Source organism: Delphinapterus leucas, chromosome 14 (genome assembly GCF_059928025.1).
Source record: "Delphinapterus leucas isolate spDelLeu-1000000601 "Yukka" chromosome 14, BTC_Dleu_Yukka2, whole genome shotgun sequence".
NCBI lineage: Eukaryota > Metazoa > Chordata > Mammalia > Artiodactyla > Monodontidae > Delphinapterus > Delphinapterus leucas.
Genome location: NC_143142.1, coordinates 16,183,213 through 16,206,868, shown reverse-complemented (window position 1 = coordinate 16,206,868; position 23,656 = coordinate 16,183,213). Strand labels below are relative to the sequence as shown.

Below are 23,656 nucleotides of genomic sequence, written 5' to 3'. Positions count from 1 at the left end.
GAAGCTAGAAAATGCACTGATAGAGGCAGACAGCAAAAGTCCCTGTGCCTTTGCTGCAAACTCGGGCACTCTCTCTCCCAGACTGGTTTGGTGGGTGCCAGTCCCAGGAGTATCCATCATCGGGAGCAACAAAGAGGGTGAACTTGAGAGGTACCACTGACATAAAGAAAGCAAGTACCCAAAGCCAGGAAATGTATACCTATAGCTAGGTATGAAGATGTGTTTCCCCCCGACCCTCCTCTCTTTCTCTGTCTCTCTGTCAGTTTCTTAGTCCAGGCCCTGAACCTTGCTAATAATAGGAATCCATATTTGCATCTCATTGGAGGAACATGCCAGAGACTTGAATGCCTTCCATCCAGGTTACTAGTCCACAGGATCAGCACTATCTCAGGAACTTGCACCACAGGGCAAGTTTGAACAGGGGTCTACTCTTTATAAAGCTGTTTGGGAGGCTTATTAGCATGTTTGAGGTTCTGCCAACGGTTTGTAATAAAAACACAATGGAAGAACACAAGAAGTTTTAGGGAGATTATTTTCTATAACAAAACACTCTTCTAAACAGACCCCACTGGTTTATATTCCATTCCAGGACTCGATTCCCTTTTGCAAGTGCAAAGGTCTCTATGCCATGTTCTACTGAGTCAGGTAAGAAAATAACTGTCAACTCCACATTCTTAGGTGCAGGTAACTTAGATTTTTTTTGGCTGACAACTCGAATAATGCATGCTTATTATTAAAAATAATCGGATGTGGCCAGGTGTGGCAAGGCCCCCAACGGTAACGAGAGCTCTCACCCTTGGTCCACTCTGAGGCTGCATTCAGTGTTTAAATGCAATGCTAGGAGACCAGTTCCAGTCTGCTATACATGATGGAGAGATAAAGTTTTACTGAAGATTTTTTGGAGAAGGTGTGGAAGAAGAGTGACACTGCATACCACGTGGCAAACATCACAGCAGTTCCCTTTAAACGTCTATGTTCCACTGGAATTTCCTCTCTAAATATCAGCCTCCTGGGACTTCCCTGGTGGTCCAGAGAGCAAGACTCCGAGCTGTGGTGCTTCAAGGACAAAGGACGACCCTGCCTGAAAAGGTTTCAGCGTCACACCCCCTACTGGACTCTTAATCACCCTCCCTACCATGTTTCCATGGTTACGAAATTCCTGAGCCCACCTGGGCAATGGGACCTGTCCCAAATAAGGAAAGGCATCTGCCCTGTCCCAATCCCACTCTATAGAAGGAAGGTATATGTGCCTCGACCAATCAGTAAATGAATTTTTCACCTCGGACCATTCCTTTGTTCTCTGGCTATAAAAACTGACTAATAGCACATGTTTGGAATAGGAAGTCAGCCCACTGTTCTGGCAGCAACCCTTCCCTCTAATAAATTCTATCTTCTTTACATTCTGCCTTGTGTCTGGAAATTCTTTTCCAACCCGCATTTGGACCACGACACGCGCTCCCAATGCAGGGGGCCTGGGTTCGATCCCTGGTCAGGGAACTAGATCCTGCACGCGTGACGCAACTAAGTCCACATGCCACAACTAAGAAGCCCACATGCCGCAATTGAAGATGCCATGTGTTGCAACTAAGACCTGGCGCAGCCAGAAAAAAAATCAGCCTCCTGTCCCCCATCCCCTTCTCCTTCCCTGTCTCTGTCTTTGTTCCCCATCAAAACATAAATTCCCCTCAATGGTCTGGAAGAACTCAGTTCTGGCTCTCAACTTGCCTATCCCACTCAAAAAGAGAAAAGCTCAGTAGATGGCTGATTGTACTCTGACCCTTTTGAAAAAGAAAGCAGCTCAATATCCAATTATTTGTCAAGAATGGCTGGGAATGGGCACTGGAGCTAGCTTTCTCAGGCTTGAGAGACCTAATTGCGTGTTTTTCTTCTCAGTTGCACATTCAATGAAATCACGGTGGCAGCTTGAAACGGGCTGTGGTTGTAGCATTTACAGCACAGAAATTGGCGAACACTGTAAAGCACCACCTCCCCCCCCACCCCAGAAGCTAGTTCTTAAGCATTTACCAGCACACAGCTGGACCCACTCTACAAGATATATCTAAAAGTTTTTACCAAACAAAATTAGGTCTTGTTCTGTGGAAGGCAGTGCCAGGGGGTGGGGTTAGGGTGGGAGATAATTTTTGACGTCAAGAAAATAAAAGATTTCTCCATATAGTGACATGTATAATATACATTGTTAAAGAGAAAAACCACTGGCCCCAAATGGCATCACTTGTGCTAGTGCCCATGGTACCAAACCTAGATTTCATACCTAATCTAATTGCAGTTTTGACCTTCACCAGAAATGCAATCTTAACTAACCAGCTTGGAATTTTCTGGTCAGCACCAATGTGGTAATCTGTCATGTGGGTCCTCTCCATTCCCCCCACCCTCACTCCTGCACCAGTGGATGGGGAGGAGATCTGCATGATAATATCCTTGCCTGTTACCTCCCTCCAAAAAGATATCCTGGCCTGAAAATAATCCTTATTTTCTTCTGCTAAGAGCTCCCTTGCCCCACCCTTCTTCCTATAAAAACGTTCCATTTTGTACAACCCCTAGGAGTGCCCTTCTAGTTGCTAGATAAAATGCTGCCTGATTCCTGAATTGTTGAAACCAGCCAGTTAGATCTTCAAATTTACTAGGTTGAATTTTAGTTTTTCAACAATATAGAAAGTTTAACTGCCATTGCTTTCCCCTCTCACAGCATGCATTCTCCCCAGATAACCACTGTTAAGTTCTGTATATACTTTCCTCATTTTTTTCCCAAGCATCCACAATACTCTTGTAATTTGTATGGGATTGTGCTCTACTTCCTGTTGCTGTCTTACTTTTTTTTTTTTTAATCTAACAAGGTATCTTGGACATTTTTCTTTGTGCTCATAGAGTTAATTTTTAAAAGTGGATGCATAGTATTCAATTGTGTGGCTCTAGATATGGAAAGTAATGGGAAGGGCATTTGAAGGGGAAATTAAGCATCTGGTCTTGGCCCAGTTTACAGTTGAGAATTATCCACTGCATGGGCTCTCCCTGTGCGTGGCCTTTAAGGCAGGGTTTCTCAGCTTTGGCACTACTGACATTTGGGCCAGTTAATTCTCTATGATGGGGGTCCTGGCCTGTGCAACAGCCGGAGTTAGTACCACCCTCATGTCCAAAGGTGCAAGCCCGGGCTCCAGTTATAACTACAGCACAACACACAACTCCAAAACTGCGTGCCTGTCAACAGCGACAGCAATGATCTTACTCATGAATCTGCAGTATGGGGACAGGATGGCTTGTTTGTGCCACTGAGGTGGGTCTCAGGCAGGGGACTGGAATCACCTGAAGGCTTGCTCACACCTGCATGGGGGCAGAAGGGAGCTGAGCTCCCTGAGCCTCTCTCTGTGTCTCTGTGTTTTCCCACCTGGTATCTCCAGTATGGCAGCTTCCGGGTAGCTGGACTTCTTACCTGGTGGCTCAGGGCTGCAAAGGTGTGTGTTCTGAGGGGAGAGGGCCAGGCGGGAGCTGATCACCTTTTCTGTCCTCGTCTCGGGAGTCACTCAGCACTGCTTCCACCTGCATTGTAATTGTTAGAAGTGAGATGTTTCCAGGGGTGAAGGATTAGACTCTCCCTTTTGTGGCAGGAGTGTCAAAAACCTGCAGACTTGTTTTAAAATCATCTCAGGGAAGGAGTAATTACCAGAACCCAGACATGGTCGCTATGTAGAGAGGGCTACCTGACCAAAGCTGTGGCCCTTGGGAGAGGAATATCCCTCAGTCTTCTGCTGAGAGGGAGGTGGGGAACTAATAAGCAGGCCCCCTTCCCACCACCTGCTGGTGTCCCAGTTGGCTGAGCCCGACTGAGCCAGAGGGCAAGGGAGCTGGTGGATGCAGCCCATGCAGGCTCCCGGGCACATGGGAGGGGTGGGGAGTGCTTCTGAAGGGGTCAGCAGAAGATGCCCAGCACAGAATACACCCTAGCGGTCACTTTTCTTAGCGCTGTCTCCATCCCTTCTGTAGCTCCTTCAGGCTGGACAACGTGCTATTCCATCTGGAAACAGCCGAGGTGCTTGCCGTCCTTGACTGGGAACTCGCTACCTCAGGTGACCCCCTTGCCGACGTGGCCTACAGCTGCCTGGCTCACTACCTGCCATCCAGCTTTCCCATTCAGCCAGGTAGGAACTGCCGCTGGGGGAGTAAGGGATGGAGCCAGCGCTATTCTCAAAGCATAGGACAAACTCGGCTAAGCCACTATTTCCCCATTTTTGTTATGGTTTTGCAATAAAAGATAACCAAGAACATTTAAGTAAACAGAATGGCTGCTAAGTCCAAACGGTGATGAACAGGTCTGATTGCCTGTAGGCCTTTTCTAGCGGGCTGCTGAGTTCTCACTGCCTTCTGCTCCAGTGCCTGGGGATAGCTGGATTGATTCTGCCATTAAGAATTATCCATTCTATGGACTTCCCTTGTGGCCCAGTGGTAAGAATCCACCTTACAAGGCAGGGGACGTGGGTTCGATCCCTGGTCAGGGGACTAAAATCCCACATGCCGTGGAGCAACTAAGCCCACATGCCACAACTACTGGGCTCATGCGCCTCAACTAGAGAGCCTGCGTGCCACAAATTACAGAGCCCACATGTTCTGGAACCTGCACGCCACAACTACAGAGCCCACACATCCTGGAGCCTGCATGCCACAACTAGAGAAGAGAAAACCCGCATGACACAACTAGAGAGACGCCCACGTGCCGCAACGAAAGATCCCACATACCTCAACAAAGATCCTGCATGCTGCAACTAAGACCCGATGCAGCCAAAAATAAATAAATAAATAACAAATAAATCTTAAAAAAAAAAGAATTATCCATTCTATGGATAAAGAAGATGTGGTACATATATACAATGGAATACTACTCAGCCATAAAAAAGAATGAAATAATGCCATTTGCAGCAACATGGATGGACCTAGAGATTATCATACTAAGTGAAGTCAGAAAGAGAAAGACAAACATTATATGACATCACTTATATGTGGAATCTAAAATATGACACAAACGAACTTATTGATGAAACAAAACAGACTCACAGACATAGAGAATGGACTTGTGGTTGTCAAGGGGGAGGGGTATGGGGGAGGGATGGATTGGGAGTTTGGGGTTAGCAGATGCAAACTACTATATATAGGATGGATAAACAACAAGGTCCTACTGTGTAGCACAGGGAACTATATTCAGTATCCTGTGATACAGCGAAGGAAACCATAAACAAGACAAAAAGACAACCCTCAGAATGGGAGAAAATATTTGCAAACGAAGCAACTGACAAAGGAGTAATCTCCAAAATTTACAAGCAGCTCATGCAGCTCCATATCAAAAAGACAAACAACTCAATCCAAAAATGTGCAGAAGACCTAAATAGACATTTCTCCAAAGAAGATATACAGATTGCCAACAAACACATTAAAGAATGCTCAACATCATTAATCATTAGAGTAATGCAAATCAAAACTACAAGGAGGTATCACCTCACACGGTCAGAATGGCCATCATCAAAAAATCTACAAACAATAAATGCTGGAGAGGATGTGGAGAAAAGGGAACCCTCTTGCACTGTTGGTGGGAATGTAAATTGATACAGCCACTATGGAGAACAGTATGGAGGTTCCTTAAAAAATTGAAAATAGAACTACCATACAACCCAGCAATCCCACTACTGGGCATATACCCTGAGAAAACCATAATTCAAAAAGAGTCATGTGGGCTTCCCTGGTGGCACAGTGGTTGACAGTCCGCCTGCCGATGCAGGGGACATGGGTTCATGCCCCGGTCCGGGAGGATCCCACATGCCGCGGAGTGGCTGGGCCCGTGAGCCATGGCCGCTGAGCCTGCGCGTTCAGAGCCTGTGCTCTGCAATGGGAGAGGCCACAACAGTGAGAGGCCCGCGTACCGCAAAAAAAAAAAAAAAAAAAAATCAGATACCTGGGAGAGGCTGGGGTTCCAGCATATGGTCCTGCACCACCCTCCTCCCCTACATGTACTAAAAACGTTCTTCTGTGACCCCCTCAAAGGTTGGAAGCCCACACAAAAGAAAGCTCTTGCTGGGAATGGCAATTCAAATCAGTTGTATTGATTTCACAAAGATGAAGCAAACCGTTGAGACCAAACAAATATTTCACAAGACACTCTGTACAAAGAACAGAAGTGGTCCAGTGTGTTTGGATTACTGAGCAAACCTGAGATTCACACCCTTCTGAGTTGAGACCGTGTTTTTTTTTTTTTTGAAAAGAAAATGCTCCTCTCTAAGGGCTCAGGTATAGTATATAGTACTCCAGTCCCATCCTGCAGAGAAGTTTGACTATACGTGTCAGAAGTCTTACACGGTGCCATAGTATTCACGTGGCTGTTCCACTCACAGGACTTGGTCACAAGGAGTAATTAGGTTTGATACTAGGAGGCTCACCACAGCCGTGATTATAATATGTCGGAAACAACCTATAAGGATAACAATCGGAGCCTAGTCTAGATAACTGTGATATGGGCATGCAATGAAATTCCAAAACAATGCTATAGAAATCTATTTCTTTCTTTCTTCTTCTTCTTTTTTTTTTTGGCTGCGCCACGTGGCATACAGGGATCTTAGTTCCCTGACCAGGGATGGAACCTGTGCCCCCCGCAGTGGAAGTGTAGAGTCCTAACCACTGGACTGTCAGGGAAGTCCCTAGAAATCTATTTCTTAATATATATAGAGATGCTCTTAAATGAAAAAAAAAAAAAAACAGCAGGCTACAAAGCATTATATAGAGTATGACTCCATTTTTGGTAAAAAGTACAGATGTATGTATATGCATGTACAAACAGTGTAGAAGGGTATCCACCAAATATTAAGTGTAAGTGACTAGATGATGGGATACCAGGTGTTTGTATTTTCTTTTTTTGTCTGCAAATGTGTACTATTTCTGCCATGAGATATATTATTTGTGTCATAACTATTTTTAGTTAAAAAAGCGGAGGGAGAAGGATCCCTTATAACCTTTTCTGATCACTTGTGGCTTTCAAAGACTGTAGAATCCCTGTTGCAATAACGGTTGGCAACAAGGGGGCTCTGGCAGCCAGACTTTGCTCCCGAGGGCGCCCTCTTGGCCTGTGTGAGGCGCCCACAGTCACTGCCTAGTTTGCAGAGTAGCCCCGGGCCAGAGGCGGCTCAGAGCAAGCACTGTCCCTGCTTAGCAGCGGAGCCTACCCAGAAGGGGTTGGATGGCTGGAGTAAGGGGGTTCCCGGAAGTAATTTGTGCAGCCACCACGTTGACTAGCTCCGCAGTGCCCACGAACTTTGTCTGCGTTTGACTCTTCTCCCTGGAAGTTTCCAGTGGCTGGAGAGCTGGCAAAGTGACAAATGCTGCATGGTCCCACTTCTGTCCCTCTTCCCCTCCAGCCCTCTCCTGTGTGCTTCCACCCACCTCCTCTGCAGGGCACAGCCCCGAGCCTCCCATCCTGTCTCCTGTGTCCGCAGGCGAAGTCCCGAGTGGCCTTTGGGAAGCCCCTGGTAGAGGAGGGCACGGTCTTGGCCGACACCGCCCAGTCCCGCGTGGAGATCGAGCAGGCCCGGCTGCTGGTGCTGAAAGCTGCCCACCTCCTGGACGTGGCGGGAAGGAGGTAGCAGGCCGAGGGGCCTCACAGAGGACAGGTCCTGAGGTCACAGTGAGGGACTGAATCTGTAGACTCGGACTCTTCCCTCCCCATTCAGCAAACCACAGAGAAAGCGCTTGGCTCCTTGACATAAATAACTTTGACAAACTCTCCTTGGGGCTGCTCAGGCAGCTTTTCAAAAATGGAAAAGGTACAATAAAAAAGGACGGAACTGGGCTTCCCTGGTGGCACAGTGGTTGAGAGTCCGCCTGTCGATGCAGGGGACACGGGTTCGTGCCCCGGTCCAGGAAGATCCCACATGCCGCGGAGCGGCTGGGCTGGTGAGCCATGGCCGCTAAGCCTGCACGTCTGGAGCCTGCGCTCCGCAACGGGAGAGGCCACAACAGTGAGAGGCCTGCGTACTGCAAAAAAAAAAGACTGAACTTTCTGTTTTATTGACCCGATGAATTTCAGGGTCCAAGACAGCGGGCCTGACAGGGCCACACGGCCCCCAGCCTCAGCTACAGCCCCGCCTGGACTTCCAGGCATCAGGCAAGCTAAGAGTAAACAAGGGAATTAGCCAAAAGAGAAGCTTTACTTTCAGGTGTGACTTTATTCCTTAAATGGCTCTTCTGAGGGCCTCTATCTCCAAGCACGATGCCACGCTGACCCCTGCCTCCTCCAGCTCTCCACGGGGCCTCCACCCTTTAGCCGAGAGCCTCGGTACGGGTGGGGGTGACCCAGACTCAAGTTCCCAGTTTCTTGGTTCTCTAGTGCCAGCATTGAGGGCTATAAGGGACTTCACTCAAATGCCCACACTCAGGGTAGATCCTTGCAGCTCAATTCCCCAGAGTCCTGTCTGGCCCTGGTCCAACGTCCAGTTGGAAACAGAGCGGCCATGACCCTGAACAAAGCACAAGCCAGACTACACACCCACTCACACTACACAACATCCTGAGTCATCCTCCTAGTCACCACCGCCTCCCCCTCCACCCTCCTTGGTGCTGGATACACACTGTACACGAGGCAGGGCTGACTCCTGGAGCTTGCGGTCCAGCGGGACCTCAGGTTCTGTTCTGCGCTGTAGTTTCTACTCTTCCCTGTGAAACCGATCATTCTTCCAAGCGTTCGGCCCTCGGGTCTGCCCTCCTAACCACACTCCCGCTTCCTTGCAGGCTGCGGGTTTGGATATTGCCATGATTTAAATGGTGGCCCCATCCATGGCCTGCTGAGTGATTGATCATTCTATTCTGGTGAGCACAGACAGCGGATTGGTGGTTCCGTTGAATCATTTACAACAGATGCAAAACTCCCTCTCCTTCAGCTGCCCTTTGCGCACACTCACCACACGTGACTTTCCTTTTCCTCCTCAGAACAATGCTATGAGGGGTCCTATTCCCTCCTCTATTTTGAATATGTGGAAACAGAAGCTCAGAAAAGTGAAGTGACTTGTCCAAGGTCACTCAGCTTGCAAGGAGCTGAACTCAGATTTGGGGAACCTAGGTCCTTCTTTGAGCAGGCCCAGCCTCCTAACCATGCAGGGTTGCCTCCTTCCCAAATCTCAATCCCTGGCCCCAACAGAGGGATTTCCCGATGGCAGAAGTCACCTAGCAGAGCAGACCTGGGAGTCTGGCATCCCTGGGATGGCAAGTGCGGGCCCACCTGAAGTCTTCCAGAACATCGTTATCACACAGGTGTCAAGGGACATGCCTGGGAACGTGGCTGTTATGAGCTGTTCTGAGATCTTAGGAGCAGGCACTTGTTCCTGGGGTGCTCAGGGATGAGGGCTCACTCAGGGCTTCCCCCTTCCTGCCCTGTGTCTTCCAGGCCTTCAGAGCAGCAGGGCTGAGCAACAACTACCCACTGGCTCAGTTCTTCGCCTGGGCCTGAGCCCTGCACTTTGCCCTGATGAGGTACACAGGGCAGCAGTGGCCAAGATGGAGCTGAAGCGCTGCATTTAGACCCACAGGACGGCAGGAGCCCAATCGTCCCTGCAGGGCCTGCAGGGCCTAAAACTTTAAATGATGTGCTTTGAAAGTCCTGATATCTGTGATTCTTGCACCCTGCCTGGCAGGTCTGTCCTGGGACCCTTACTGTGAACTCAGCCTTGGTGGGTCCCCACAGAAGACACTTCCGTGAGAAGCCTGGAGTTGCCTGTTTCAGGCAAGGAGGGAGGGGATTAGCCAAGAGCTGAGTGGGTTTCAGGACAGAGGGTGGAGAGCTGGTCTTCAGTCCAGGCGCCCGGTTGGGCAGCCAGGCCCCCTTCTCTCTGGCTGTGGCGCGTAAAGGCTGTGGGACTCTGCACGAACGTTAGGAGTCCTGCTGGGGTGGGGTGCTCGTGCTCGCTCCCAATATGGGGCCTCCTGCTCCGCGCCTCCGCACCCCGCTCCCAGCTGATGGCTGCAGCCTACAGACCCAGGGCGGGAGTGCTCCTGGGAAAAAGGAATGAAACCCCAATCATGAAGCCACAGCCATCTGATATTCTTCCTTTGAATGTACAAAACACAGAACACTGACATCTATTTTGCAAAGGAACTCTGGGAACACAAAAGAACAAGAAAATATACCTCAGAGATGTCACGAATGTTCAATGTCATACAAAAAGAATGGAGAATAAAGGCTCACACTTCAGCCCCTGTCTCAGTACATCAGTTGCCTCCTAGTATCTGAGTTTACTTGGGATTCTGCCCAGTGCGTCGGCCCACTTGTATGCATGGGGGGCACAGACGTGGTGACCCCTGGTAGGTCCCGAATCGGCTGCCTCACTGCTGCTCATGTAAAGGTCAGCAAAGGACCACGGCTTTCTGGTGTGTGAGGGCCACTCCTCCATCTGCTCTATAGTTAGAATGTTCTGGGGGGAGGGGAGGTGGTGGGCAATATGTCATTACAATTCAGAGAGCAGTATTCTTCCCTCGGAGAAAGGTGGGCATGCTTGCTCACCTGAGGTCCGAGCTCTTCAAGGAATGGGTGTCCCATGAACCCAGGTGGCAGGCAGAGATAAGCCACTGGCTGTTAGGACCTGGACTGCTAATCTCATGATCTGGGATGATGTAGCAAACAGCTGCCCATTTCAGGTCAGACCAGATGGGCAGGGACCCTCATCCCCTTGTCTGCGGCATTGCAGACTTGACCTCTTTGAGGGAACTGCTTTACTGGAGAGAGCGCCCACCTGCTGCAGCCAGGACAATGGGCCTTCAGGGTACCGGGGAGTCATGGGGGTGTTGTGAAAGGGCTTCCCAGACATTCTTGCCCCAGTGGTCTGGGGAGACAGGTCCTACTGCTTGTTGCTCACAAAAGGTAAAGTTAAATTCAAACCCCCAAACGAATTGCTGTCACAACACCAGCCACACTGGCAAACAACCTTTTGCAAACTCTGGCAGGGTTCTAGAAGCCTAACCTCCTGTTTCAAGCCTTAGGAAGGAGGAAGATGCTTTGAAAAAGGAAGTGCTTTGGCCGGTGGCCCAGTGTATCACGTGGCCCTAGAATTTCTCTCATGGCCTCTGAGGTTAACTTTGCTTGTTAAGTAGTACAGCTGCAGGGATGAAAATAGAAGCAGTGCTGTGGGGCGACTCCATGTGTCCCTCAGATACCGTGCTGCAGAGTGGGGAGGCCCAAGGGTGGGACAGTGAACAGTGCCTGAAGGATGTGAGTCACAGAGATGTGGCCTCCAGCAGCCCCTCAACCAGGGTCTCCCATTCTGTGAAATAATTCCACTCATTGCTGTCAGTTGCACCCCACCTCTGGGCCTGGTACTGGTCTAGGCCTTGGGGAATGAGCAGGAAAACAAACAGGTCAAGCTGCCATTATCAAAGGGCCCATATCTCAAGTAGGGGATGGTGGTGAGAGTCCGAGACCGTGGTGGGTGATGTGGGTGCTGTGGTGGGTGATGTGGGTGCCGTGGTGGGTGATGAGGGTGCCGTGGTGGGTGATGTGGGTGCCGTGGTGGGTGATGTGGGTATGTGGTGGGTGATGAGGGTGCCATGGTGGGTGATGAGGGTGCCGTGGTGGGTGATGAGGGTGCCGTGGTGGGTGATGTGGGTATGTGGTGGGTGATGTGGGTGCCGTGGTGGGTGATGAGGGTGCCGTGGTGGGTGATGTGGGTATGTGGTGGGTGATGAGGGTGCCGTGGTGGGTGATGTGGGTATGTGGTGGGTGATGAGGGTGCCATGGTGGGTGATGAGGGTGCCGTGGTGGGTGATGTGGGTGCCGTGGTGGGTGATGAGGGTGCCGTGGTGGGTGATGTGGGTGCCGTGGTGGGTGATGTGGGTGCCGTGGTGGATGATGAGGGTGCCGTGGTGGGTGATGTGGGTGCCGTGGTGGGTGATGAGGGTGCCGTGGTGGGTGATGTGGGTGCCGTGGTGGATGATGAGGGTGCCGTGGTGGGTGATGTGGGTGCCGTGGTGGGTGATGAGGGTGCCGTGGTGGGTGATGTGGGTGCCGTGGTGGGTGATGAGGGTGCCGTGGTGGGTGATGTGGGTATGTGGTGGGTGATGTGGGTGCCGTGGTGGGTGATGAGGGTGCCGTGGTGGGTGATGTGGGTATGTGGTGGGTGATGAGGGTGCCGTGGTGGGTGATGTGGGTATGTGGTGGGTGATGAGGGTGCCATGGTGGGTGATGAGGGTGCCGTGGTGGGTGATGTGGGTGCCGTGGTGGGTGATGAGGGTGCCGTGGTGGGTGATGAGGGTGCCGTGGTGGGTGATGTGGGTGCCGTGGTGGGTGATGAGGGTGCCGTGGTGGGTGATGTGGGTGCCGTGGTGGGTGATGAGGGTGCCGCGGTGGGTGATGTGGGTGCCATGGTGGGTGATGAGGGTGCCGTGGTGGGTGATGTGGGTGCCGTGGTGGGTGATGTGGGTATGTGGTGGGTGATGTGGGTATGTGGTGGGTGATGAGGGCGCTGTGGTGGGTGATGTGGGTGCTGTGGTGGGTGATGTGGGTATGTGGTGGGTGATGAGGGTGCCGTGGTGGGTGATGTGGGTGCCGTGGTGGGTGATGTGGGCGCCGTGGTGGGTGATGTGGGTATGTGGTGGGTGATGAGGGTGCCGTGGTGGGTGATGAGGGTGCTGTGGTGGGTGATGTGGGTGCCGTGGTGGGTGATGAGGGTGCCGTGGTGGGTGATGAGGGTGCCGTGGTGGGTGATGTGGGTGCCGTGGTGGGTGATGAGGGTGCCGTGGTGGGTGATGTGGGTATGTGGTGGGTGATGTGGGTATGTGGTGGGTGATGTGGGTATGTGGTGGGTGATGAGGGTGCCGTGGTGGGTGATGAGGGTGCCATGGTGGGTGATGTGGGTATGTGGTGGGTGATGTGGGTGCCGTGGTGGGTGATGTGGGTGCCGTGGTGGGTGATATGGGTATGTGGTGGGTGATGAGGGTGCCGTGGTGGGTGATGAGGGTGCTGTGGTGAGTGCTGTGGTGGGTGATGTGATAGGCACTGCTGGGGGTGAGGAGCTGCGGGCTCAGGAGGGGGGACTCATTCCAGAAGAGGCATTTGAGCCAGACGTGCATGACATGAACAGGCAAGCGTGCTTCAGAAGAAGGAGCAGCAGATGCAGAGGCCCTGGGGGGCAGCCCAGTGTGTCTGGGTGAGGAGCACAGAGAGTGGGAGGTGTCAGGTCTCGTGAGGCCTCAGGGGCCTTGGTCAGGAGTTTGGTGTTGATTCTAAATGTGACAAATGTGAGTTTAGATAGCGGTGTGACTTGCTTTGATTTGAGTTTTTAAAAGATCCTTCTGCTTTCCAAAGTTCACCAAGATGAAGAAGGAATAAAGGAGGATTAGAGCTGGTTCCCTAATGCTGCAGAAGGCTCCAAAAGAACCACCCACAAAATTAAAATTAAAATTAAAAAAGAAAGAGGGACTTCCCCGGCGATCCAGTGGTTAAGACTCCATGCTTCCACTGCAGGAGGTACGGGTTTGATCCCTGGTCGGGGAACTAAGATCCCGCATGCTGCATGGGGCAGCCAAATAAATAAATGAATAAATAAACAGACAAACAAATAAATAAAATAAGATAAAAAAGAAAGAAAAGAGAAGGAAAGCCAGGGGAATGGGGGCAGAGCCTTAACAAGATACGAGCCAAGAATCTAAAGGATAAAGGAAATCTAACCTGGTCCTCATCTGGCTTTTTCCCCACCTTCAGCAGACAGTTGGCATTTCTGGTGGGCCAATGCTATAACTAGTGTGGTGATGCGCCAGCACTGTGCTCCTCTGGAGTGGGGTCAGCGTGTGGTGTGGGTGCACGCTGAGCATGGACAGGCTTGGTGTGGTGATAAGCGTGCCTGACCAGTTTTATCTGTGGCACACTCAACATCTTGCCACCAGCCCTACGTGGCTGGGCCTGCCTTCCTATTAGCCTGCCTTGGGAAAGGGAACAAAATGTGATCATAACATATTAATGATTTTTTTTTCTTTCTCACAGCAATTTTCTATCCGCAAACAATTGAACACACATTCCTCTGCTCGTCTCTTGGCATCAGGGGCTAGATTCCTGTAGGGCTGAGCCCTCCCCAGCGGTCCCGTGACAGTCCCCGGGCCTCAGGGTTCCATCCAGGATGCCAGCTCTGGAGAGGCTTCCATCCTTCCCTTCCTATTCTCCCCCACCTCATGCTCCCTGCAGCGACTTGTGGTCTTGGCATCCACAGCTGCCTGTGCTCCTCCAAGCCCTGATTTCAGATGCTGTCAGATAATTCCAGAATAATCCTAGAGAGGCTGTAAGAGACCAGATTTCAGGCAACTCGCCTGGATGCGACCCCTTCAGGACGTCACTGGGAGTGATGTTGAAAGAACAGGCTCCAGCGTTCTCCACCAACATTCCCATCCTAGAGTCCCCAGTGGTTGTCTAAGAGATGGCTCCTGTCTGTCACCACCCGGGACTTCAGAGTTCCCCAGGGATGCCTTGGGGATGCCAGGGCTGTGCTGCAGCTCACCTCTCTGCAGTCACAAGGAAACCCAGCGCGAGCCCAGGGCTGAAGCATTGGTTGAGCCCCTCTGGGACATCTGGATTGGTATTTATACTGCCCTCCACGGTGCCTTGTGGCTACAGCCCTCTCCCCTCTATTGACCTCGCCAATGTGTGTGAGCGTCAGAGCAGAAAGATGGAGGAGTCCCAGGCTCCAGCAACCTGGGGTCCAAACCTGTGATCACCTATTGGACAAGTACTCTGGGAACAGAGTTCTTTTAATCAAGATGGCTGAATAGATAAATGATTTCAGGGAATTCTATATCTTATTAGCATTAGATAGATAACCTAGTGGTAAGGAGCTGTCACAGATAAACAAAGACAGACACTAAAGTATTACGAACAGATATTAATCAGTAATATGCTATTTCATATATGCTATTTTCTAGTAGGAAAGTGGGCCTGGCATAAACTGACCTCAACTTCCATTTGTACAGAAGGCATTTTAAAGGGAGAATGAGGGCTTCCCTGGTGGCGCAGTGGTTGAGAGTCCGCCTGCCGATGGACGCGGGTTCGGGCACCGGTCCGGGAGGATCCCACATGCCGCGGAGCGGCGTGGACCATGGCCGCTGAGCCTGCAGGTCCAGAGCCTGTGCTCCACAATGGGAGAGGCCACGGCAGTGAGAGGCCCACATACCGCAAAAAAATAAAAAAAAATAAAAAGGGAGAATGACAGAGCAGGGAGGGGCAATGGCGGGGTTTACACATGGAATTGCCTGCTAAATCTATAAAAAGTGGGAAGGTGGAGGGCTCTGGTCCACATGAAACTTACCTGGGTTTGCTAACTGGCACTTAAGGAAGTTTGGCTCCTAGCCTCTCAAACAGACTGGGAGATAGGGCCCTATCTTGAGGCGTTGGATGGAATAAATAGTAACTTCTGGCAGCTTTGAGTTTTCTCAGGCAGGCACATTTGCCAGGCTCCGGTGTGGCCTTGAGCTATTAGAAACTGTGTTAGTGTTTGTTCAGGTCTTCAGATGTAGTGGGGGTGGACTAAATCATTTGTGCTGCAGTTTTTATAGGCTGAAGTTGAGGCTCAGTCAGGAAGAGAGTTTAGGAACTTCCCTGGCTGTCCATTAGTTAGGACTCGGTGCTTCCACTGCGGAGGCCTGGGTTCAATCCCTGATCAGGGAACTAAGATCCCGCAAGCTACGCGGTGGAAGAAGAAGAGGGAGGGGGAGGGGGAGGGGAGGGGGAGGAGGAGGAGGAGGAGGAGGAGGAGGAGGAGGAGGAGGAGGAGAAGGAGGAGAAGGAGGAGAAGGAGGAGAAGGAGGAGAAGGAGGAGAAGGAGAAGAAGGAGAAGAAGGAGAAGAAGGAGAAGAAGAGAGCTTAGAGAAGCCTAGCAAGAGTCCTGTCAAGGAGAGGCTCTTTGTCAGCTGTGCTTCTGGATTCCAACTTCCCTGGGTTTCAATCCTGCCTCTGTAACAGACAGGCTGGGTGACAAGAGGGAAGTGATTTTTCATCTAGTAGGGCTATTTTTCTCATTTGGAAAATGGGGTGAACAGCATTCCCTCCCAGGATTGTTTGAAGATTAAATGAGCTGAGCCACAAAGATTACATATGAAGCCTGCAGTACATGCCAGTGTTTCACGTGGCTGGAGTCCAGAGGGGGCTAAAGAGGAGGCTGTGCTTCAGCTGAGATACAGTCCTGCAGGGGCCCCACCAGGGCCTGGCACAGCTGGACCAGCTGAGGCTGCAGCCTCTCACAGGCTAATGTGCAGAGGAATGAACCCGGGGATCTGGTTATAGTGCCGAGTGTGACTCTGCAGGTCTGCCTTCTAATGCGCTCACCATTAATGCTGCTTGTTTGGGGACCCCATCTGGAGAAGCTGGGCAAAGAGAATGGCTAGACTCCCCTCACTTCATCCCCTGGATGGAGTAATAGCTCCTAGGTATTTAGTACCTACCAGGTGCCAAGAACTGCACATGTATTATTTTGAACCCTTAAAACAACTGGCAGATACATTTTTCTGCCCATTTAGGAGGTGAGGAGACTGAGGTTCAAAGAGTTTACATGACTTGCCTAAGATCACACAGCTAGTCAGTGAATTCAAACCTAAACTACGAGACTGTAGAGCTCTTTCCACTTGGAGGCATGGATTTTTACCATCTCTGAGGGGCTTCCTGAGAGGTGCTGGCTGCCTCACCCGGAAAAGGAGGAAGAGGAAAAAGCCCCACCCAACCAAGGAGGGCATGTCCTGCCATGAAGAAAGTGTGTGAGTATGTTTCCAGAGCCGGGGAATCTCGGGGGTACCTCCTCACTGCCTTAGGGGGCAGTCCGTGTGGTGGGTGTGTCTCCTCCAAGGGCTGGGCTGCAGGTGGGGCAGGGTGAGTTGCCTGCGTGTGTGTGTGCGCGCACAGGCAAGTAAGGAGGGCAGCCTGTACACAGGCTGGATCACATTTTTTCCTCTTGCCTCTGAGAGAGAATGTCTTCCTGTTTAAATGTTGCTTTGAATTAACCCCCACCATTTTTTGCAAAAAACAAAACACACCTTCCATTTGATAGTGTCAGTGTCCCAGCGCTGGGACTATATAAGCAAAGAGCTAAAATCTCACCATTTTAGATGGACACCTCAGTTACTGCCGTTTTTGGAGAGCAGGTGGAAGTAGATCTTTTTCAACCTGAAAACACACTGTTGGGCCATAACAATGAAATGTTTTGGAGTACTTCAAAGTTAAGACTTTGTATATTTTCTTAGAGGAAGTGAATGACTATTTCTTACCCACCTCGGTGCTTCTCCCAATGATCTCAGTACTGTGGGAGGACAACATTTATTCACGTCAAAGTGTTCCGCATCTCTCCCCTCTGCGGTACCTGAAAAGAAGTTACATTTTGCTTGCTTAGTTCCTCCCCCTGCTTCATTCTTCTTCCCTTTAAGGATAATTTGCTTTTGTCAGTTCCTTTCCTGGCAGTGAGTTCCATAGACAAGGGGCAATGGAGAATAAGAAAGTTGGACCCAGAGAAAAAAGAGATTAAAACAATCAGAATAGGGACTTCCCTGGCAGTCCAGTGGTTAAGACTTCACCTTCCAATGCAGGGGGTGCAGGTTCGATTCCTCCTCAGGGAGCTAAGATCCCACATGCCTCAAGGCCAAAAAACCTCGAAGCAATATTGTAACAAATTCAATAAAGACTTTAAAAATGGTCCACAGTCAAAAAAAATCTTAAAAAAAAATCAGAATAAAGACTTACAGAAGAGCACGAAAACAGATTGAAAGAAAGATGGAAGAAAGAATAGAGCCAACACAGATTGTCAGGGAGAAATCTAGGTTGAGAGTTGAATTGTATTTAATGCTTTGGTCAGACTGAGCCAAATGGAACCACAAATATATTAGGGTTTCAGTACATGCAGTTAATCTTCGGCTGCAGTGTTTGGTTGACCTTGAACTGAAAATTGTGTGAAAGCAGCTAAAGGAGGCTAGTGTGGTTACAGAAGTCTTCCCCAGAAGACGGGATTTGAGTTGAATCTTGATAGGTAAGATTTCCTTAAGCAGAGAGGGTAGGATGGGCATGGGGAAGATGGGTCCCCAAAACTAGGGGACCAGGGGTGAGAAAGCTGCTGGTGGGGTATGGTGAGCACCACAGACGAACAAACCAGAATAAATGAACCTGTGAACCAACGTGTGCTAAAATGATACACACAACCATGCACACCAGGGGGGATCCAAGCATGTCGCCGCACGCCATCTCAGCATAAATGAATGTCTATATGTTAATGCATTTCTCCTTCCTGTCCCCACAACCAAATTTACTGTTTTTCCTGGCTTCCACTTCTTAGTGAACAGCAGAAGGTAGAAATCTCAGCACCATCTTCCACTCCTCCCTCACCCTCATCTCTACCAAGTGACCTGCCAATTCTACCTCCGTGCCCTCCTTCCTAACCATCCCTGTTGCTTCTAACCAGGCCCTCATCATTTCCCAAGTCAGCTCTCTGCTTCCAGGCTGTCTCTTCTTTACAATTGATTTTCCATGCTGTCTCAAGAGGGATCCCTCAAAAGCATATTTGCAAACTCATCACTTCCAGGCTTAAAAATCTTGGTCAAGAGAAATGTTAGTACAAGAGATTAAGACTTACAAGAAAGCTATAGTGGCCACAACAGCATCATACTGGCACGTGAATAGGCAGATCCATGAAACAGAATATAGTTCAGAAATACTCAACTACTCAAGGGCATTTAGTACAAAAAGATGGCTTTTCATATGGGTGGGGAAAAGATTAATTATTGAATAAATGGTGTTAGGAACTCCAAGTAACATCAAAAAAAAAAAAGAAAAAGAACTGGATCTCTAAATCTTTCCTTGTACCAAAATTAATAAAAGAATCAAATTTTAGAGCATAAAATATGAACAATAAAAGTACTAGAAAATAAAGAAATACTCAATAAGTGGTGTTGGGAAAGCAGAAGTATGAATCTGGACCCCTATCTTACATCACTCACAAGAATTAACTCGAATTAACTGGAATAAAGACTTAAGCATAAAACTCCTGGAAAAAAAAACATGAAAAAATCTCCTTGACATCAGTCTTGGCAATAATATTTTGGATATGACACCAAAAGCACAAGCAACAAAAGCAAAAATTAATAAATGGGACTACATCAAACTAAAAAGCTTTTGCAGAGCAAAAGTAACAACAAAATGAAAAGGCAACCTTCAGAAGGAGAAAAATATTTGCAAATCATATATCTGATAAGGGGTTAATATACAAAATATTAAAAAACTCATACAACCCAATAGCAGAAAAACAAATAACCTGACTAAAAAATGGGCAGAGGAACCAATAAACATCTTTCCAAAGAAGACATACAAATGGCCAACAGTTCCATGAAAAGAGACTTGCCTCACTAATCATCAGAGAAATGCAAGTCAAAACCACAATGAGATATCACCTCACACCTGTTAGAATGGCCATCAACAAAAAGTCAACCATAGCAAGTGCTGGTGAGGATGGGGAGAAAAGGGAACCCTTACATACTACTGGTGGGAATGTAAATTGGTACAGCTACTATGGAAAACAGTATGGAGGACTGCCTTTTGATCTCTCCATCCTACTTCTGAGTCCAAAGAAACTAAAATAACCATCCCAAAGAGATATCTGAACTCTCATGTTCATTGCAGCACTATTCACAATAGGTGAGATACAGAAACAACCATCAACAGATGAATGGATAAAGAAGATGGAATATTATTCAACCATGAGAAAAAAATCCTGCCATTTCAACAACATGGATGAACCACGAGGGCTTTATGCTAAGTGAGATAAGTCAGAGACAGAATGACAAACACTGTATGACTGTATTTGTATTGGAATCTGCAAAAGGTAAACCCATAGAAACAGAGTAGAATGGTTATGGTGGTTGTGAGGGGCTGGGGATCGGAGAAATGAGTAGATATTGGTCAAAGGGTACAAACTTCCAGTTATAAGATGAATAAATTCTGGAGATCTAATATACAGCATGGTATTACAGTTAACTATATTGGTAATATAGTTAACAATATTATATACTCGAAAGTTGCTAAGGGAGTAGATCTTAAATGTTCTCACCACAAAAAAGAAATGATATTTAGGTGATGTGATGGGGGTGCTAGTTAATATATCAAATCAACATGTTGTATACCTTAAACTTACACAATGTTTTATGTCAATTAGATCTCAACAAAGTTGAAAAAAAAAGTACTTGAAAAAATATAGGAGAAATTAAAAACAAATAATCTCAGAGTGGAAAAGGCTTTCTAGACATACTACAAAAGCCAGAAGGCACAAAAGAAAGCATTGGCCAAAAAACCCCACCAAAAACAAACAAAAAAATCTCTAAAGCGAAAATAAAAACAAGTTATAGACTGAGTAAAGAGATAAATGAGGACTGACAGAAAGTATTTGCACTACATATGACAGAATAAAGGTTAATTGCTTTGATATAAGTGAAGTCCCTACAAATCAATTTTAAAGAAACCAACAACCAATCCAATAGAAAAATGAGCAAGGGACATGAACAGTTAGTTTGTAGCACATGAAGAATATGTGACTTTACACAGGCAAAGACACTCAAGCTCATTTCTAAGAAGAGAAATTCAAATTAATGCTATTTTTCATCTACCGGATTAGCAAAGCTAAAAAAAAATAATCTGATAAGCTGTATTTGTGAGGGTGTGAGGAAACTCAGACATGACAGGGGGTGGGGCATAAATTGATCAAACCTGTATGGAGAATAATATAGTAATAGCTATACTTAAATTGTAAATATCCTTCAGCTTAGTAGTTCCATTTCTATGAATTTCTCAAGCAAGACAAGGATATGCATTGCAGCATTGTTTATAATGACAAAAGATCAGAAACAACCTAAATGGCCATTCAAGAGCACTTTCCTTGGGTGCAGGTACAGAAGATCTCCCACACACATTACTAAGTGAAAAAAGCAAGATGTCTTGGGGAAGGGGAACAGGAAGTGGGGTCTGGGTGCTGCATTCAGAGAAGAGAGGGAGACTCACTTTGCAGTTTATCTCTGCAGCTGATCTCCAAACTTATTTCCCCTTCTTCCTGGGAACATAGCCTGTTTTCTAGACTCCTTTACATGGAGGAATGGCCACATGACTGAATTCTAGCCAATGAAACAGGCTCAGCCCAGAAAAACCTCCCTTGTGCCATCCTTAATGAGTTTTTCTCTTTCGGTTGTCTGGAATGGTGCTGAGACCTAGGGCGACTTCGGGAATCAGGTTTTGACCTCAGAGTCACCTGGAGGGGAACTACTGTGTGAGACTCATGTGGGCAGGGACTTTATTGTGTTTAGCCATCAGAATTTTGTGGCAAATCTATTTTAGCAGCTTTGTTAACTATTACGATATCCTTTTGACATCATATTAGCTCTTCAAAGCAAAACTCTCTCTCTCTGCTGGTCTCCTTCAGATGCTGGATCAACATCTTTGCCTGGTACTTCATACTTGGGCCTTGTTCAACCTCTTTGGCCTCAGCTCCAATGGCTGGAGTCTTAAACAGCTCCCCAGACACATGCCACCTAGATGTGCCCCTTTCCTCTGCTTCTCTGCTGTCAAAACACTTATCTCTGACCAGCTCAGCTCCTCCTGCCAGGTCTCTTCACTCCTTCCTGGACTTTTGCTGATACTTACCTAGTTGAAATGCACACATTTGACCTGGTGTCCATCTGTCTTCCTATCCTATGTCCTCTCATTCCTCCCTGTGTCCCCAGTGCCCAGCTCTGGGATGTCTATGGAATAAAAGTTTGCAAGATCCTTACTTCCAGTCTTGCCCTCCTATAGTCCATTTTCCAAAGAAGGAGAAACCAGCTAGTTTAAGATGCAAATCAAGCAAGTCATCCTGAGGTAGGAGATAGATGGGCCCCTGGGCCAGACAGCTGGTGTTTGTCAAGTGGTGTTTGTCCACTCTAAGGACAAAGCTAGTGGCAGAAGCTGAGCTCTGCTGAAGTAAAGAGATAAGATGACCACTCCTGAGGTCAAGGAAAACTTCCCTGTCTGCACATCTGCAGAAAGGCTCTTTAGGGTTCAAAAAGGGAGGGGGTGCCACCCCATAATAAGTGTGGACATACCCCCACAGGCCTCTGAGGTGGGTTCCATTTTAGCAAAAAGATGTGCACGCATGTTGAGGATGTCCTAGGACTGGTCAGGTGTGAAAAAAGAAACAAGATAATTGGCCAAGGGACTTCCCTGGTGGCACAGTGGTTAAGAATCTGCCTTACAATGCAGGGGACACAGGTTCGAGCCCTAGTCTGGGAAGATCCCACATGCCTCGGAGCAACTAAGCCCGTGAGCCACAACTACTGAGCCTGCATGCCACAACTACTGAAGCCCGTGCGCCTAGAGCGCATGCTCCACAACAAGAGAAGCCACCGCAATGAGAAGCCCGCGCACCACAATGAAGAGTAGCCCCCGCTCGCCGCAACTAGAGAAAGCCCATGCGCAGCAACGAAGACCCAACCCAAACAAAAATAAATTAATTAAAAAATACATAATTGGGGCTTCCCTGGTGGCGCAGTGGTTGAGAGTCCACCTGCCAGTGCAGGGGACACGGGTTCGTGCCCTGGTCCGGGAGGATCCCACGTGCCGCGGAGCGGCTGGGCCCGTGAGCCACGGCCGCTGAGCCTGCGCGTCCGGAGCCTGTGCTCCGCAACGGGAGAGGCCACAACAGTGAGAGGCCCGCGTACCACAGAAAAAAAAAAAAAAAAAAAAAAAAAAAAAAAAATATATAATTGGCCAAATGTAAACAAAGACCTGGAAGAACTGTCCTGTATGAGAGATTTAAATCACCTCTTTATTGCACTCCTCCTCATTAGAGAGGATGCCCATACCCTTTCTCTCTGGGTATGTATTTCTGCCTAACTTCTGACTTACATAAATAAACTGCTTCTCTGTGTGTTCTCCCATACAGTTGTGCTGTGTCTCTACTAATAAATTTTGTACCTGATTTTACAGTTTTTGCCTCTTTGAACCATTCTTGCTTTCAAATGGGGGAAGGAGCCAGGGCCACTTTGCGTCTAGCCTCTAGCCCCTGGTGGTCTAGTGGCTAGGATTTCTGTTTTTCATCTAGGTTACCCAGGTTCAATTCCTGGGCAGGGAACTAAAAATCTCTGCTCAGGACCACTCACTGCTGTCTCTCCGAGATCTATCCTTCCCTTCCAAATCCCTCACCACTGCCTCTAAAATCCTTCCACCTCTGGCCCTGCCCACCTCTCTCACCTCACATCCCAACCCTCTCCCCCTTGTTCAGTGGCCTCCAGTTTTTCCCTTTCTGCAACACAAGTCAGATGTCCCATCTCAAGGCCTTGCCCTTGCTGTTCCTCCCCCTGCAATGCTTCCCTCAGTCACAGGACCTTAACAGTTCAGGTCTCAATTCCTGACCAAGGGATTTAAAAGCAGTGCCTTCTGCCCCAACTACCTCTTCACCCTATTCATTTCCTTCACATCCCTTATCACAATCTGAAATTACCTCGTGTTTGGTTTAAGGTTGGCCTCTCCCACTAGAGTGTAAGCCCCCTGAAGTCAGGGCCAGGGTCGCTTCGGTTCTTGCCTGTACACATTAAGGGTTCAGGCACACAGTAGGGGTTCAGCCAACGTGCGGTGAACTCGCCAGAT

At 48.6% G+C, this 23,656-nt stretch overlaps 1 long non-coding RNA gene across 1 annotated transcript; it reads right to left on the bottom strand.

Moving 5' to 3' along the window:
• Positions 1–264: 264 nt before the first annotated feature.
• On the bottom strand, positions 265–22,534 carry LOC111162643 (uncharacterized). The gene is made up of 3 exons (XR_016387506.1): positions 17,279–22,534; positions 17,108–17,184; positions 265–3,555 (listed from the first exon to the last, which is right to left on the bottom strand). It is a non-coding gene; the product is annotated as an uncharacterized LOC111162643 (long non-coding RNA).
• Between the last annotated feature and the right edge of the window lie 1,122 nt (positions 22,535–23,656).